A 17621-nucleotide genomic window follows, 5' to 3' on the forward strand; every position below is an offset into this window, starting at 1 on the left:
ATAGTGAAAGATATCACCCTCCTTAAGGAAAAGTATCGTCTACCACAAAATTATCGCCCAATTACTATCAACTCTATCATATGATATATTTTATTGTCCAAATATTGCCTACTTCTTAGAGAAATATCACCTCATTTATGTTATTTATAAAACATAGCCAAAATTGTGTCTTAGCTGGTCTAGGGGTTTCATCACTTCATCCTACCTGAATCTCATGAATTTTTTTTGCATTAGATACTATTCTAAGTAAAAAAATATGGGTTTAGTCTATGAGATTCAAGCTATAAGAGATCACTAATGGTCACTTGTCAAAATCTAGTTACCTTACTCTGCTAGTCACTTTCTATCAAGCTTCTTTCTCACTCTCTTGGCTCGAGTCTTTAGTGTTGTAAATGCTTCAACACTCTTGACAAGCCACTCGCTTATTCTATCTTTGACAAGTGATCATTCTTGACCCTACAAGCTTCAAATCTAAAATGCTTTGCTCATCCTATTAAATGAAGACATACCCTTACATGTTAGTCGCGACTAGGTTCCAAGTGGATAAAGGTAGTTGTCCTTCTTTCACCTTCAAATAATTGGAAACTCCAACTAGTCACCCTCATGGACAACCTTGTGTGGAGGATCCCATCTCTGAAAATCCATAAGTGGCTAATACTTGTAAAAACCCACTCTATAACTTTGAGAATCTATTTGATACACCTAGGGATGAAGACAACATGTCACTCACCATGCATCCTAAGGAGATGAAACATCGCTTAGAAGAATAAGCACCAGAAAATAAAAGACTCAAAGGGGCCATATGCATGGCCACTAGAGAAAGAGCCTATCATCAAGCTGAGTTTGATGATCATGCACATAATGATGAAAATGGGCATGGCTACCATAGAAACCCTTTTGATAACATCCCTCTCGATGGCAATAATGGAAATAATGTGCCTCCTAGAACTCCTAGAGTAAATGCAAGAGCATGTCCTTCACCACCTAGATGCTCACATTCACATCATGAAAGTGAGACCAATGATAAAACTACTGGTGAAGACATTATGAGGTTTCAATAAGACGAGGTCACCCATAGGCTAATGCTCAAAGCCTTAGAACAAAATGGGGACCAATACTTTCAATGCATGACAGAGAAGGGATGGAAACTCCCTCAAGACTTTGATGTGCAAAGAATAATCCAAAAGCGAGAACCTACTAAAGATGATATTTTGAGAGAGGAAATGCAAGAACTCAAAAATCAACTCACACAACTACAAGTTTCCAAGGAGCAACCCAGGACCTCCTTTGTGAATCAATATGTGATATTCCTTTTGATAGGAGTTTTTACATGGTTCCATTTCCTAGGGATATAGAGGTTCCCAAATATGATAAATATGATGGAAATGATGATCCTCATGACCATGTAAGGCACTTCTATGCTATTTGTATGGACTTCATGCATGAAGATACTTACCTCATGAGGTTTTTTCTTAGGAGCTTGAGAGACCAAGCTATGGAATAGTTCACAAAATTGTCACCTACTCTCAAAACATTGGATGAGCTCTCACAATTATTTATCTAGCAGTATTCCTATAACATTCAACATCCTATTACTATGTTGGATTGTGCAATACTAAATAGAAATAAGGTGAACCCTTTGCAATGTACCTCCAGCAATGGAGATCTTTACATTCTAGGTACCCTCAGTGAATTCTTAAGACTGAGAAGATTGACATTTTTGTCAATACTCTTGTACCTGAGCTCTACTACGACCTTAGAAAATAATTGTTTACATCCTCCAATGTCATGGTTGAAAATGCATACAACAGTAAGGATTTTTTTTATTAGAAAAGGTGACATTATCTTGAATAAAGACAAAAATGGAAATGGAAATGGTAAAGACAAAAATAAGCCTTGGAATAAGACCAAGGAGTTAGTCTTTACCCTTTCTAATGCTATTTATGCTACAAAACAATAAGAGACTTCAAAGTTTCAAACATCTGATAAAACTAAAAGAATTCTAAGCCCAAACATGTTTACACACCTATGGTAGAATCTTATGAAGTGGTCTTGAAGACATTGCTTGCAAAAAACTTGTCACACTTCCAAACAAATCTTGGCCCTATGACCCACCCATCAAATCTACTTGGTGGAGAGAGGATCAAATCTGCAATTATCATAGGAGCAAAGGCCATAACACTAAAAATTGCTTCAATCTCAAAGATGTTATCCAAGATCTCGTCGATGCCAGCAAAGTCATAGTGGATGGCTTAGTAAAAACTTATGATCACAAAGCCTTTAAATAGCCATTACCAAAATATGAAAAATGGGAATCATCTAAGGCTGATAAAAAAAATCACGATGTACAGATCAACTACACATATATTAAAATTGACAACATCATAAACGTGATAGAACTCATTGAATATCTTTGGTGATGGGTCCTAAATTTGACAAGGAACCCAATTATGATATAGATGATGGAATACCTAAGGTAGTCCTTGAAATGTGTAATGCTCAAAAAAAACATAGGGATACTCGACCTAAGGTAGTCCTTAGAGTGGTAGAATCTTCCTCCTCGCATGGTGAGACACTTAATGCTATCACTAGAGGGAAATCTAAAGTTGTCCTTAAAATGGAAAATGATTCTAAGAATGCCTCATCATCCAAATAAGCAGCTACCCCAACTATATGTAGCTATGACCTTGTCAATTAGTTGCAAAGAACCCCAACACAAATATCAGTCTTTGAGGTTGTTAGAACTATCTCCTTTGCACAAGGAAATTTTGGAAAAATCTCTATGCGCAGCCAATGTTCCCATGGATATTGATGTTGACCAATTCCAAGCTATGGTGAATCACCTATCTTCACTCCATTACCTCACATTTTTTGAAGAATATTAAAAGTCACTCATTCATCCCCATAATCTAGCCCTACACATAGAAGTCCAAATCTTTCATACTCATGTTTGTTGATTCTTGATAGACAATGGTGCAAGATTAAACATTGTCTCCTTCAAAAGTATTCAACAACTAGGCATGTCCAAATTTTCTATTGACCCTAAGTGGAAGATCACCATCAAATCCTATGATGAGGTTGAATAGCCTTCTAAAGGTTTTATTGTGCTACCAATCTATGTTGGTCATGTCAAAAAAGATGTGGTCTTCCAAGTCTTAGACATCCCACTGGTATATAATTTTTTGCTAGGAAGACCTTGGATTCATGATATGCAAGTAGTACTGTCTACATATCTTTAGTGCATAAAGTTACCTTTTAATGGTATTGAGATAGTCATTATTGGGGATAACTCAATGTCTATCAATACACTAGTTGATGCTGAAACACTAGTCCCTCCCAATCGTTCTTCTCATGAGCTTAAATTGTCCCTAAAAAAGTGTGAACAAAAGTTGAAAATGATGAGCCTAGGTATGGGTGAGTACACTTTGGACTCTATTGTTTCTTTTCCAGTTTCTACTCAATCTTACAAGAAACCTTCTACAAAATTGAATTCCTCAACTTTTTCTATGACCATTTTTGTCACTTTTGTTTAGTCATTGATTCCATTGGAAGCTAAAAAAGAAGACCAAGCTATCAGAGATTGGATATATAGGGAAGGGGAAGATATGGAGGAAGTCATTATCACTATTCCTATCTCTCCTAAGTGTTATGGAAAAGGATACAAATTTCTTAAAAAAAGGGCTATCAAGGCCAAGGGTCCTTAATTGGTAACAAGAAATCTCTCGTAGAACCCTTACGTCATACTGAGGGTCGTAAACACAGAGATACTATTGACCAATGATTTGGGCTAGAAGATGAATTAGCAAGATTTGATAGAAGAGGCCCCATGTTTAGTGAATCAGAGGATGATGACCCACCTTTTTTTGCTACTACTCTACAAGAAGAGGATGTCATGCCTCCTACCTCCCTACTTTTGGGAGAAGAACATATGATTACCTCTAATGACGATAAGGCTTTCAAATCTAGACAAAATGAACCTAATTAATTTGGTAATGAAGATCCAAACAAAAAAAAAGGATAAGGGAGAACATTGCTTGCTTGATCACTAGGAACCAGAGTATAGATTCTGGTGAATATGAATGGGAAATTCTCTCAAATGCATCTTGTGAATTAGGAGTGGATGTCACCCATGTTGGGACTAAACCATGGATAGAAATAACAATTACATGCAAATATAACCAATAACAAAAAATAATAGATCACACAGAAAAGAACACAAGGCACCAAGATTTAATGTGGTTCACCCAATCCCTGGGCTACGTCCACCAAACAACAAGTCTGATCTTATTACAATGCAGTGATTACAACCTGATTACAATCTATAATCCCTTACAGCTCAATACCACTGCAAGAACCAATTTCACATCACAACTTAATGAAAAATACCTAACCCCAAGCCCTTTTATACAAGTATTTTATGCCGCTTTTGGGTTACAACATGGCGGCCATATGTTGGCCACAACGTCGGCCATGGCAGTACAATACTTTCCTGATCAATCACCACAAAGTAGTAATCTCCCACTTGGGGACTAATCAGACTCCACACTAAACAACAATAATCTCCCACTTGGAGATTGATCCTGTAGCAATACCGCTACCACATGGGGCTCTTACTAGATCAAACCACCCTGGACTCAGCTATTCTATTATTAATGTTCAATCTAGAAGACCAACCAAAGCTGAAGAGGAGTTCAACTTCTCTCTTGTTACTACCTTTGTCAACATATTTTTTGGATTGTCATTGGTATGTATCTTCTCTAGCTTTAATTGTCCATCCTCCAAAACTGACTGAATGAAATGGTACCACAACTATATGTGTTTGGTCTTTGAATGCAGAGATGAACTCTTTGCAAGCTGAATGGATCTCTGACTATCTGTGAACAAATAATTATCCTTCTGAGGATGTCCCAATTCTTACAAGAAGAACTGAAGCCATATCATCTCCTTGGTTGCCTCTGTAGTAGCTACATACTCTGCCTCTGTAGTGGATAAAGCATTAACCTTTTGTAACTTAGAAACCCAGTTATTCTGTAAAGCCTTTTTACCTACAGGAAACTTGCATAAATCCCATGTCTTATTCTTTAGAAAAGAGTCCATTTCATCTTTCATTGCAGATTCCCACTAAATCTTAGTATCCACCTGCACAGCTTCATCATACATTCAAGTTCACCAGCATCAGTAAGTAAAATTGAATACAAAGAGGGAGAAAATATTTATGGAGGTCTAATTTGCCTTGTTGATCATCTAACATTCACCGATGTGTGTGGTATTTGTTGTTGCAATTTTTGCACATCATGAGGAATGGCTAGAACATTAGCTTTTGGAGTATCATCTAGCACTACATAATCATCTTCTTTCTTCTCATGTTACTACAACAGATCTTTGTACAACACTTTCTCATTGAATATGACATCCCTTCTTCTTACAATTTTATGATTTTCAAAATCCCAAAGCCTATAACCAAACTCATTAATGCCATATCCAACAAATACAGATTTCTTTGACTTAGCTTCTAGCTTGATTCTATTTTCAAAATCTATGTGAGAAAATGCTTCACAACTGAAGGTTTTGAGAAAAGAATAACTCACCTTCTTACCAGTCCATGCCTCCTCTAGAATACCACAGCCCAAAGGAGTAGAGGGACCTCTATTAATCAAATAGATAGCAGTATTGATAGCCTATGCCCACGTGTGTAAGGGCAACCCAGCATGCAACCTCATACTCCTTGCATGTTCCATTATAGTCATGTTCATGTGTTTAGCCACTCCATTTTCTTGTGGAGTCCTTGGAACAATTTTTTGTCTACAAATACCATTAGTGGAGCAATAATCTTCAAATTCATGACTGCAATACTCACCACCATTATCAAATCTGAGACATTTTAATTTCTTACTAGTCTCATTTTCAACCAAGCATTTCCATTTCTTAAAATTTTGAAATACATTAGATTTTTGTCTAAGGAAATAAATCCATACTTTTCTAGTTGCGTCATCAATAAATGTAACATAATAATGAGAGCCTCCAAGGGAAGATACTTGAGCCAGTCCCTATACATCGATATGCACAAGCTCTAATTTCTCTTTTTTGTTTTCCTTCCCAGTCTTTAAAAAAATCACTCTCTTTTTTTTTTTTTTCCATACACACAACTTTCACAAAAATCCATATTAACACATTTTAGACTTGGTAAAAATTTCTTTGAATGAATTTCTTTCATACCTTTCTCACTCACGGGCCCAAGTCTATTGTACCACAGCGCTATATCAGAATCTACATCAACTATTTGTTCTCCCTGCTCAACAGCAACAATTGTTCCTGAACATTCATTTTTCTCTTAAACAATTAAAGTAGAAGGAACAATATGACCTAGACAAAGATATAAGGTGCCTTCTTTCACACCTTTTGCTACTACAAGGGAACATTTTGAAACCTTCCAATTTTTATCATTAAAAGTAACTACACAACCCTCATCACCGAGTTGCCCTGCTCAAATTAAATTCCTACTCAGTGTTGGAACATGTCTTACCTCATGTAGTAGCCAATGATTCCCATTTTGCAACTTAATCTTAATTTTTCCCTTTCCAACAATTTGATAGGGTTCATTATCCCCCAAATAAACAATCCCAATATCCTCTTGGACATAATCAATGAAATAACCTCTATGAGGTGTAGCATGAAATGAAGCACCAGAATCTAAAACCCATGAATCATCAACACTTTCTAAAGATAGAAGCAAAGCATCCTCTTTAGATTTGTTACTTACCACATTTGCCTCCTTATCTCCATCTTATTTATCTCCTTCACTTTTCTTTTGATTCTAGCAATCTTTATTTTTATGACCAGGTTTCCCACAGTACCAATAGTCATTTAGTCCTCTCGATTGAGACCTCTTCCCCTTTGACTTTCCTCTTGATTTTCCATGATTTCTAGAATTACTTCCTCTCTTAGTCGTTCTACCCCTGCTTTTTGTATTCAAAGTACTTCCTAATGTATATCCACCTGAGGTTTTCCTACGAGTTTCTTCACTCAAAATAACACCAATCACATCATCATATTTTAGGGTACTAGATCCAGGAATAGAATTACTCACAACCATTACCAAGCCATTCCAGCTTTTAGGCAAAGAACACAAAATCAAGAGAGCCCTAATTTCTTCATCAAAATTGATACCCATAGAAGATAACTGACTAGTAATAGTATTAAACTCATTTAAATGATATGCAATAGATCCACCTTCTGCCATTTTCATATTAAATAAATGCTTCATGAGAAATACCTTGTTTGAAGCGGAGGGCTTTTCATATAGTGTCGCTAGGGTTTTTATCAACTCTTCTGTCATCTTTACTTTTGTAATATTAAATGCCACTGATGGTGCCAGGCATAATCGAATGCTGCCAAGTGTCTTTCTATCCAAAAGATCCCATTCATCATTTGACATAGATCCCTGATTCTTGGATTTGCCTTCGGATGGCTTCCATAAATCCTTTTGATACAGATAGTCTTCCATTTGCATATTCCATAACTAGAAGTTCTACCCATTAAACCTATCAACCCTCAACTTACCCTCGTTTTCCATCTCTCCCACTCAATTGTGAGACTCCCACTAAACCGTGAAACTTTCCTACAGAGGATAACTAAAAAACAACTAGGCTCGAATACCACTTCTTAGGATTAAACCATAGATAGAAATAACAATTACATGCAAATATAAACAATAACAAAAAATAATAGATCACACAGAAAATAACACAAGGCACCAAGATTTAACATGGTTCACCCAATCCCTGGGCTACGTCCACCAAATAACAAGTCCGATCTTATTACAATCCAGTTATTACAACCTAATTACAATCTGTAATCCCTTACAGCTCAATACCGCCGCAAGAACCAATTTTGCATCACAACTTAATGAAAAATACCTAACCCTAAGCCCTTTTATACAAGTATTTTATATCTCTTTAGGGTTACAACAAACTAACAATCCATGCCTATGCTACCCAACCAAATATAGTTGAAGAGCCTAGTTTAGGGTTTGATGAGTTTGGTTCTCAAACTACTTTAGTGGATCATGTTGATCCCTCTAAGCTTATTCGTGATCTAGATTTCTTTTGAACTTTCACTATATGCTTGACCTCTCATGTCACCAAAGATGACTCTTTCCATATCAATAACCTTGAAGCCTCTGCATCCATCTCATCAATCCATCTTGATCTCATAGATTGGTCTTCTCAACACCAAAGACTAGAACTTTCGTCCTTTTAGAATGACTATGAGATCTCTTGCTACCTCAACACTATCGAACCTATGATATATTCCACCAATGAACCCATGGTTAACATGAAAAAAATGGATATAAAGTACCATAGTCATAAAAAAAATTTAAAAAGCAAAAAATGAATGTTCAGATGGAAAAAATCACTTTGTGGTGGTGTTTAAACCTTTAAAAAAGTAAAAATAAAGATGTATCTAAGGGTGAAAACCTCTTTGAGGTGCTTGTGGATGAGGTACTTGGTAGTCTACCAAGATATTTTCAAAATAGATCTTGATTCTCATCAAACCTACTCAACCTATTAACTTTGGTACAAAAGAGTTTCCCAAAATCATTCATGTGGCTCAATCTCTGTCAACTAAAGGAAAGGAGAACTTCACTAAGTTCTTTCAAGAGAAGAAAATCAACTTTTCTTGGACCTACTTAGATATTCCGAGCCTTGACACTAATCTCATTATGCATCATCTATCTATTTCTCTTGGTGTCAAGCCTATTCAACAAAAGTTGAGAAAAATGCATCCACATGTGACTCTCTTGGTTAAGGCAGAACTAGAAAAGCTCTTACATGCAAACTTCATTAGAGCTATTGATTATGTAGAGTGGATCTGAAGTATTGTACCTATGTCCAAACACGATAAACCCATTCAAGTGTGCACCAATTTTAGAGACCTAAACAAAGCATTCCCTAAGGATGAATTTCCACTACCTAACATAGACATGATAGTGGACATGACTATGGGCTATGAAATGTACTCTTTAATAGATGGCTTCTCTGGGTACAACTAAATAAAAATTTCCCTTGGAGATCTAGAAAAAATAGCCTTTACATGTGCATGGGGTACCTTTTTTTTAAATGTCATGCTCTTTGGGCTTAAAAATGCAGGAGCTGCCTATCAACTAGCCATGACCACCATCTTCCACAACATGATGCACAAATATATGGAAGACTATATTGATGACACATTGGCTAAATCTAAAAAATAAGATACACATATGGATGACCTTATTTTGATATTGGATTGTATGGAACAATTCCAACTTAGATTAAATCCCCAAAAGTATGCATTTGGTGTCACGTTAGGAAAATTGTTAGGTTATATCATATCGGTGGAAGGAATTGAAGTTGATCCCAAAAAGGTGCAAGCAATCATGGAAATACCTCCTCTTAGGAATATCAATCAATTAAGTTTTTAAAGATGTCCGTAATCCATTAGGAGGTTCATATCCTAGTTGGCTAATAAAGCTCATTCCTTCAACAAGAACTTGCACAAAGGCTCCACATGTATCTGGAATGAAGACTGTCAACAAAGCTTAGATCAAATCAAAGGGTATTTGGCTAAACCTCCAGTATTGATGCCACCCATACTAGGAAAACCTTTGGTACTATACATCTCAGTTATAGATTCTTCCCTAGGAGCGGTTTTAGCACAAAGTGATGAGACTAGAAAAGAGTGTGCTATTTACTACATCAGTCGCACTTTGGTAGCCTATGAGATGAACTAAAAAAAAATTGAGAAGGCTTGTGTTGTAGTGGTATTTGCCTCCCAAAAGCTTCAACACTACATTTTGTCTCACACCATGCATCTTATTGCAAAAATAGATACCCTCAAAAATATATATTGAGTAAAACTATGCTTACCAGATATATGACTAAATGGATGATGATTCTCTCCAAATTTGACACCCAGTACATCAAACACGGAGCTATCAAGGGGAAAGCCATAGCTAATCATCTTGTTGATTTTTTGTTGCAAGTTGTAACTCCTATGCAGATTGAATTTTCTAATGCTTCCATCATGTATATCATTGAAATAACTTGGAAGATGTTCTTTGATAGTTCTCACACCCAAAATGGAGTTGGTGCAGGCATTTTGTTTATCACACGTCATGGTTACATGATCCCTAAGTCCTACAAACTCTTGTTTCCTTGCAAAAATAATATAGTAGAGTATGAGGTCTTAACAAACGAGATTAAAATGGCTTTAGAATGGAGGATCACAAAGCTACGTATCTATGGAGATTCCCAGCTAGTTATTAACCAAGTTAATAATTATTATTAGACCAAAGATGACAAGTTGGTACCATATAAGAAATTGATTTATGCTCTACAAAACCACTTCATATTTGTGATATTTCAACAAATTACTAGAGTAGAAAATAAGGTAGTAGATACTATGGCCACCCTAGCATATATTCTTTAGCTACAAGAACATGAATCACATTGTGAGTTCCTAGTGGAAGAATTATGTCACCATACATATGAATCCTTTGACCATGTGATATGCATTGTTGTTGGTCATGACTCATGTTACTCCACCATTTTCTCCTACCTACATGATCAAATGATTCCTAAAGATTTCAAACAAAACTAAAAATGCCAACTCCTTCACAATGCCTCACACTACGCCTTGGTCTCTGGTGACTTGTATGGGAATGGTCTAGACAGAACATTCCTTAGGTGTCTAGAACTAAAAGAGTTTGAAAAGGAATTAGCTAAAGTCCACAACAACATTTTTAGGCTACTCTCCAATGGCCTTACACACACTTGAAAACTACTTAGCGAGGGCTACTATTGGCCAACCATGCAAGATGACACTGTTCAATATGCTAAATTTTGTAAGAAATGTCAACTTCACGGTAACTTGATTCATGCTCCTGGACGTGAGCCTATACCTTCTATTACATATTGGTCTTTTTAGTGGTGGACCTTTGATCCAATGAGAAAGATTCACCCAAGTTTGTCCAGTGGTCACAAGTTTGTTATTACAGCGACAAAATATTCCATGAAGTGGGTTGAAGTTGTACCTTTATTTACTACTACAAGAAAGCATGTTTCCTTATTTATTCTCAATCACATTTTTTTTTTTATGGCATCCCATCCTTTATTTTTACTAATAATGGAGGACAATTCAAAAATAAGGACCTAAAACAACTTTGTAAGAAATTCAAGATCGAGTAACACTGGTCCTCAATCTACTATCCCCAAAGGAATGACCAAGATGAGGCCTCTAATCATGCATTTCTCAAAACCCTACATAGAACGATCCATAAATTAGGTAGAGATTGGCACCTACCAATCAATCTAACATTATGGACCTACAGGACCACCATACGTACTCCTAAGGGGCTACACTTTTTTCTTTAGTCTATGGTTTTGAGGTTGTCTTGCCCTAATAAGTTGAAATTCCCTCGCTACGAGTCTCCCTACATGGGTTGATAAGTAATGAAGACCAGAGGGCCATGAGAATATAAGAGCTAGAAACCCTCAATGAGCACTGCAAGGCTTTTTCTGATCACATGAGGGCTTATTAGAAAAGGATGTCTACTACCTACAACAAAAAGGTCCATCCCCATGAATTCCAATTGGTTGAGCCTGTGCTTCAAGAAAACCCCAAAAATCAACAAAATAGAGAGTAGAAAGGGAAATTTGAGCCTAATTGGTTGGGTCCTTATATTGTCACAACAACATTTGAATCTAGTGCCTATGAACTTTCTACATCCAAAGGGGAACTAATTTTTGAGCCTATCAACATTCTACATCTAAATAAATTATATGTTTAAGGCTCACATCTCAGTTATCTTTAGTATATCTATTTATCCTGAAAAAAGTCTAAAAATCATAAAATGTCTTTAAAAAAATGATCATCTTAGTGAAAACCTAGTAATAGGCACTTTTATGTATAACCAAAAATTAAATATTAAAAATCAAAAAATACAAGAAAAAACTAAAAATTTGAAAAAAATCTGCCAAGTGGTGAAAACCTAGAAACAGATGCTACTTAAGACCCTCGCACCTATGTTTATTAGTCTCACTTATTCACTCCACAACACATTTCCTATCTTAGAATCATCTCTTGTCCTCATATCATGGGCACAAATTTTTAGCTTATTAGGGTCTCCTTTTGCATTAGGGTTTCTTTGGCATTTCATGCAAAACAATGTTTCTCAACACTACCCACCCCCTTGACATTGAGTGTTTCTCAAGACTTTTTAGATACCATACCTACAATCTAGGATGCTATGATATTTCTCACTATCATATTCAAATATTGAATAAAAGGCCATGTGACATTCACACACACACTTAAACATTAAAACTCGTTGAGCTATGATGAACTTTATCTTCTTTGTGTGTTATTTATGACTATTTCTTTGCTAAGTGTTCCCTCCCTAATAATCTTTCAAAGATGTCATGGACTAGAAGACTAGGGACATGGGGCATGTTTACTTGCTTTCTATTTATGGGTATACTTTGTTAGTCTAAGGTGTTTAGAGCATTCATGCTTGTCCTACTTGACACTTTGACTTATAAAGTATCATCTTTGTTTGTTTTTGCAAGACTACAGTTGGGGGTTATCCTGGCACTTATGCCTTGATACAAGTGTAATCTTGCTATAGTAAACTTAGAGAATCTAACTGCATTAGTCATCTTGACTTACCTATCCTTGATGCTTAGGTTGGATTACCACATTCGTATTTGACTTAGATCATATTCATATCCTCATAGTTATACTAGTGATGATTGTATAATCTTTCGATGTTCCTAATAAATGCTCAATGATGAAATTACAGTCTAAATGTTTTGTGTCCCTTGCATGTAAACCATTTTGCATCCTAGTTTGCATCATAGGTATGTTCTAGCTTAGTCTTGCATTTCTAAATATGAAGAGGGCTCTTTATTCATCTTTCGCCAACATATCAACTAATTGCTATTATCTTTTCTTCACTTTCTCCTCGATCATTTCTTTTCATATTATTGATCTTTCATTTTGCCTCTTTGTTATCTTGTCATCACAAGGGGTTAATCTAAATCATCACATCTAATGTATCCAAGTACCACATTTTAAAAACATGAGTTTATAGCATAAACATGAGATCTAAAACTATCCATTAGAGAGATCTATGAGTATATAAAAATGAACATAAGCATCACATGAAAACACAAACTCAAACTTTTGAAACATCCATATATAACATCAAATACATGAGCATAAAGATGAGACAAATACACAAGTACATCAATCAAATCCAATATCTCATATATATCAAATGAGTCAAAGTACCTTGGATCCAAAATCTAGATTAATATCTCAAAATAGATATGGTACAACAAAATGTCACAAGGACATCATCCTAGACCTACTCCTAACTCTAGGATTGACTCTCACCCTCCTAAGCTGGTGGTGGTCATGGAGGTGGAGCCTATCTCCTATCTGATGGTTGAACCACACCCTCTAATCTCCTTGCCCACTCTGAGTAATCTTGTAGTCTCTATCCCGATGACACCACACCTCTGTATGTAGCATAGTAGTAGGGAACCTACACACCATGATGCCTTGACTCTCACCTAGTAGCATCTTGCTCCTTATAAGCTCCTATCCTTGTGCCCACTTTTCTATCAGTTGTTGATCTTGCATGGCTAAAGTAATCTTGTCTGCAACTCTATCTAGGGCCCAAATTCTGACATCTCGATCATCCTCCTCCCCATCTCCCCTGATAGGTTGCTCCTTTCATGGCTCTACTTTCCCCACTCTCCTATGTCTCAGTGGACACTCCTCCTCCTCCTCCTCCTCCTCCTCCTCCTCCTCCTCCTCCTTCTCCTCACTCTCCTCTCTCACAGCTTGGGCCCACTTCCATCTCCTCCCACCTACTCAAGAGCTACTCCCAACTTCCATAAACCTACTACCCCTACCTCCACCTCCTCCACCATCCCCCTTATCCTACTACCATAGGTGGTGCATCTAGTCATATGAACCTCAGGAAAAGATATCTCTGCATCTCATTCAAATATGTCAGATCTACCCTTGCATTAGCCAATTTTAGGCAGTAATCCCAAGGCTCCCTCATCAATGTTGTTGTGTCGCTCAATTTGGTATGGTACTCCAACATGGGTAGCCAGCACTATACCTCCTCATCATGGAATTTTGCATAGATGGTGGTCTCCATCGAGATCACCTATCATTGACTGAACTGTCACCATACTCAACTTCTCACAAATTGCTCTACAATCTCTAAATTTCTCCCAACTAGTGGCCTACTATAGCACATGTACTCAAGCTCCCATGTGTCAGACCATCTATGACACTAATGGTATGGCCACTAGAAAAAAGAGGTAAGCTCATCAAAAATACATTGATAGCAAGTCACATCCCCACTATGACTCTATGGGATGAACCTTGTGTATCTAAAAATGAAGGGCTCGTTGTGCTCTCACGGCTGCACCAGTGGTCAAATCACTACAATGTGCTCTGAAGCCCATATTTGGGTCAGCATTGTATCACATGCCCACATCCACCTAGATTGATAGACTATCTCATGGAGCTCATGATACATGTTCGCAAGGATAGGGGGTCCCCATGCCATCCTCCTAGGCCATGCAATCATGTATGCTACCAATCAAACCCATTCTAATGGGAAGCCCTTCTAGCCCCTATCAGTGACCAGAGCTTGGGAAACTAGTGGAAAAAGAAGGAAAGGTAATGGATACTCATCTCCATACTCATTTATGAGCCTCTCCCAGCTCAAGTGGCGATCTAGGATAGTGACATCCTAAAATAGTTGTTGAACCACTAGTCTCCCCTCTGTAGGGGTTTGATCGTAATAAACCTATGACATGCAAAAACTCACATCCATACACTTCATATGGATGACATAAACTTAAAACAAATGAGCATCAAAACGTGATGATCATACTCATAGGGTCTCCATGGCATGGTACCTGAAGGATGTGATATACATCCTCTAAAGTGATGGTAGCCTCTCCAGTAGGTAGATGGAAGGTGTTGTGCTCATTGTGCCACTGCTCAACTAAAGTAGTCAATAACATATGGTTCACCCATATATGGGGCATTTGTGTGAACCATCTCAATCCCGTACTCCCTATGGTGGCCTTCTTATCATCATCTAGATGGGGAAGGATGTGCAATGCCATAACGTTGGGGGCTTTGATCCAAAGGGTGGGAAAGACAATCTACAAAATTAGATCACACAAACATAAAAAAACATTATTATCAGCTATAAACAAGACCAAAAAAATCATCAATACATTGAAATGACCAAAAAAAGTGCTCATACATGCAAAATTTAACACTAAACAACTCAAAAATGACTCACATGACACTTTTCATTATAGGAATGTGATATTTTTTGTTGATCTAGTATCATGTGATACTTTTTATACTACCCAAGTGATACTTTCCGCCTGGATGATAGCTTGCACCATGGCATATGATGTTTGGGTAGGGTTGAGGTGATAGAGTTTTCTAAAACATGTGATATGCTTTGTGTGACAAAAGTATCATATGAATACTCTAATGCATGATACTTCTTAAAGTACTTGTATGATACTTTTAAAGTATGCATGATATTTTTGTCAAAAGCCCTATATAACCTAATAAAAATGTTTTGAATGCTCAAAAAAGTGAAAAGTTTTCAACGGCTTATTGGTGCCTCATACTCGGGTGGTCAATTGTGAAATCAGCTATGCTCAAAATAGTGTATGTGGGTCAGAATGCCAACTAGCACCATGATCTCTCTCAAAATCACTCAAGAGCTCTCCAAAATCACAAAAGACAAATGAATTGAAAAGGACCCTTGGACCCCTTACATAGTCCTCCAACCTCATTGTTGACTCATTTTCCAAACTCCTCGAAATTCCATGAAAATTGCACCCCTGGCTAATTTCAACATCGTGAATCCATTTTGAAGATTGAAATCAAAATCCAAGTTCATCTTGATAGTTAAAAGTGCATTTCAAAATTCTACCTTCTTCTATGTAGTTAGCAAACCTTTTGAGGTCTAATCTTTGAATTTGCACTGGAGCATATTCATTTCTCCATATCTTCACCATTTCTACATTCCATACCCACTTCAATTCACATCTTTCTCTTCTAAACCATCTTTCTACTTGATTTGACCTAATTTTCATACTACATCCTTCTTGGTCAACCCTAGTCAAACTGGGGCATTCTATCACTTTCTTATGGTCACTCTTTGGTTCTAACACTAATATGTCATCATGGACTTTGATATATCTCAATTTTATGATATCTTTCTCATTTCTACATTCCCTTTACCTCATTTCCATTTCAAATCTGAGGGGGCATAAATACTTTATCATCACTTGTTGCACCTATCAATTTCTCAGGAATATATGTTTGATCTTTTCATTTGCTCTTGATACATCTATGTTTCTTGGTGTTAGTACTCTTCTTGAGTTCTAATATCATCTCTTTCCTAGTGTTCAGTACTATCACTATCAGGACTCCCTATCTCTTTCTGCATTTCATTCTTCAAAATCAGATCTCTCTATTTATTGTTTCCTACTTGGCTTTTGTATTCTTTGATGTCATGTCTTCCTAGATAGATCACACATCAATCAAAGAGGGGGAAAATGGTCATCTAGACTATTATCCCCCTTCTCAGCATTTTGGCTAAATTATTTAATCATTTTCCTAGACCAAATTGCTAAAAATCAATTTATTTGATTTTGACCTATAGTTTGACTATATTATCCTAAGTCCATATTTGATTAAAATAACTGTAAGGAAACTTGCATAAAAAATAATATAACCATTTCCACATAACCCATAATAGATTTGAAATAAATATGCAATTGAAATCCACATGCAAGAGAATAGACAACATACCCACACAAAAAAATGTGACACAAGATATACCTTGGGAAACCCTCATTGAGGGAAAAAAAACCTAGCCTCCAAAAGCATCCATCACCATGTATTATTCAGGAAAAATACCATTGCAATACAACCATAGAGGCTTTCAAATCCATGGCCACTACCAAGCAATCCATGTGAACAATCATGAATCCACACATCCCATGCCATGCTTCTAACTTTCACAAATGCTCCCTTGGCTAACCTATCAAGCCTTGTCCTACTTGACTCTTTCCTTTTCACCTTTTATCTTTTCCTTCTCACACCAACAACTACCCTTGTGGCTACTTATATAGTAGCAAGTCCCACAAAACCACCAAGTGGTATTACATAAACCATGTGCTACCTAACCCATTGACCCCACATTTAGAATTGGAAATTTGATTTTTTTCCCAATATTAAATAATTTCATGAAATATTATCACAATGTTACAATACAACTCATCAAGTATATCCCATGGGAATCTCTACATGTTGCACATCCATCTAGGTGCAACATTACATAATAAAATAAAATAATACAATATAACAATATTATGCAATGTGTGCAACACCCATTATCTCAACAATCTCCCACTTGTTGTATACATTGCATAGGGTCAATCTGTAGCCACATATATGAGCAAGGGAAAAATCCCTCCTAGCACATCCACCATCTTGAATCAAAGTAGATAAAGTGC

This window comes from Cupressus sempervirens, chromosome 3 (genome assembly GCF_028749045.1).
Source record: "Cupressus sempervirens isolate cs-2001-9-10 chromosome 3, ASM2874904v1, whole genome shotgun sequence".
Taxonomy (NCBI): domain Eukaryota; kingdom Viridiplantae; phylum Streptophyta; class Pinopsida; order Cupressales; family Cupressaceae; genus Cupressus; species Cupressus sempervirens.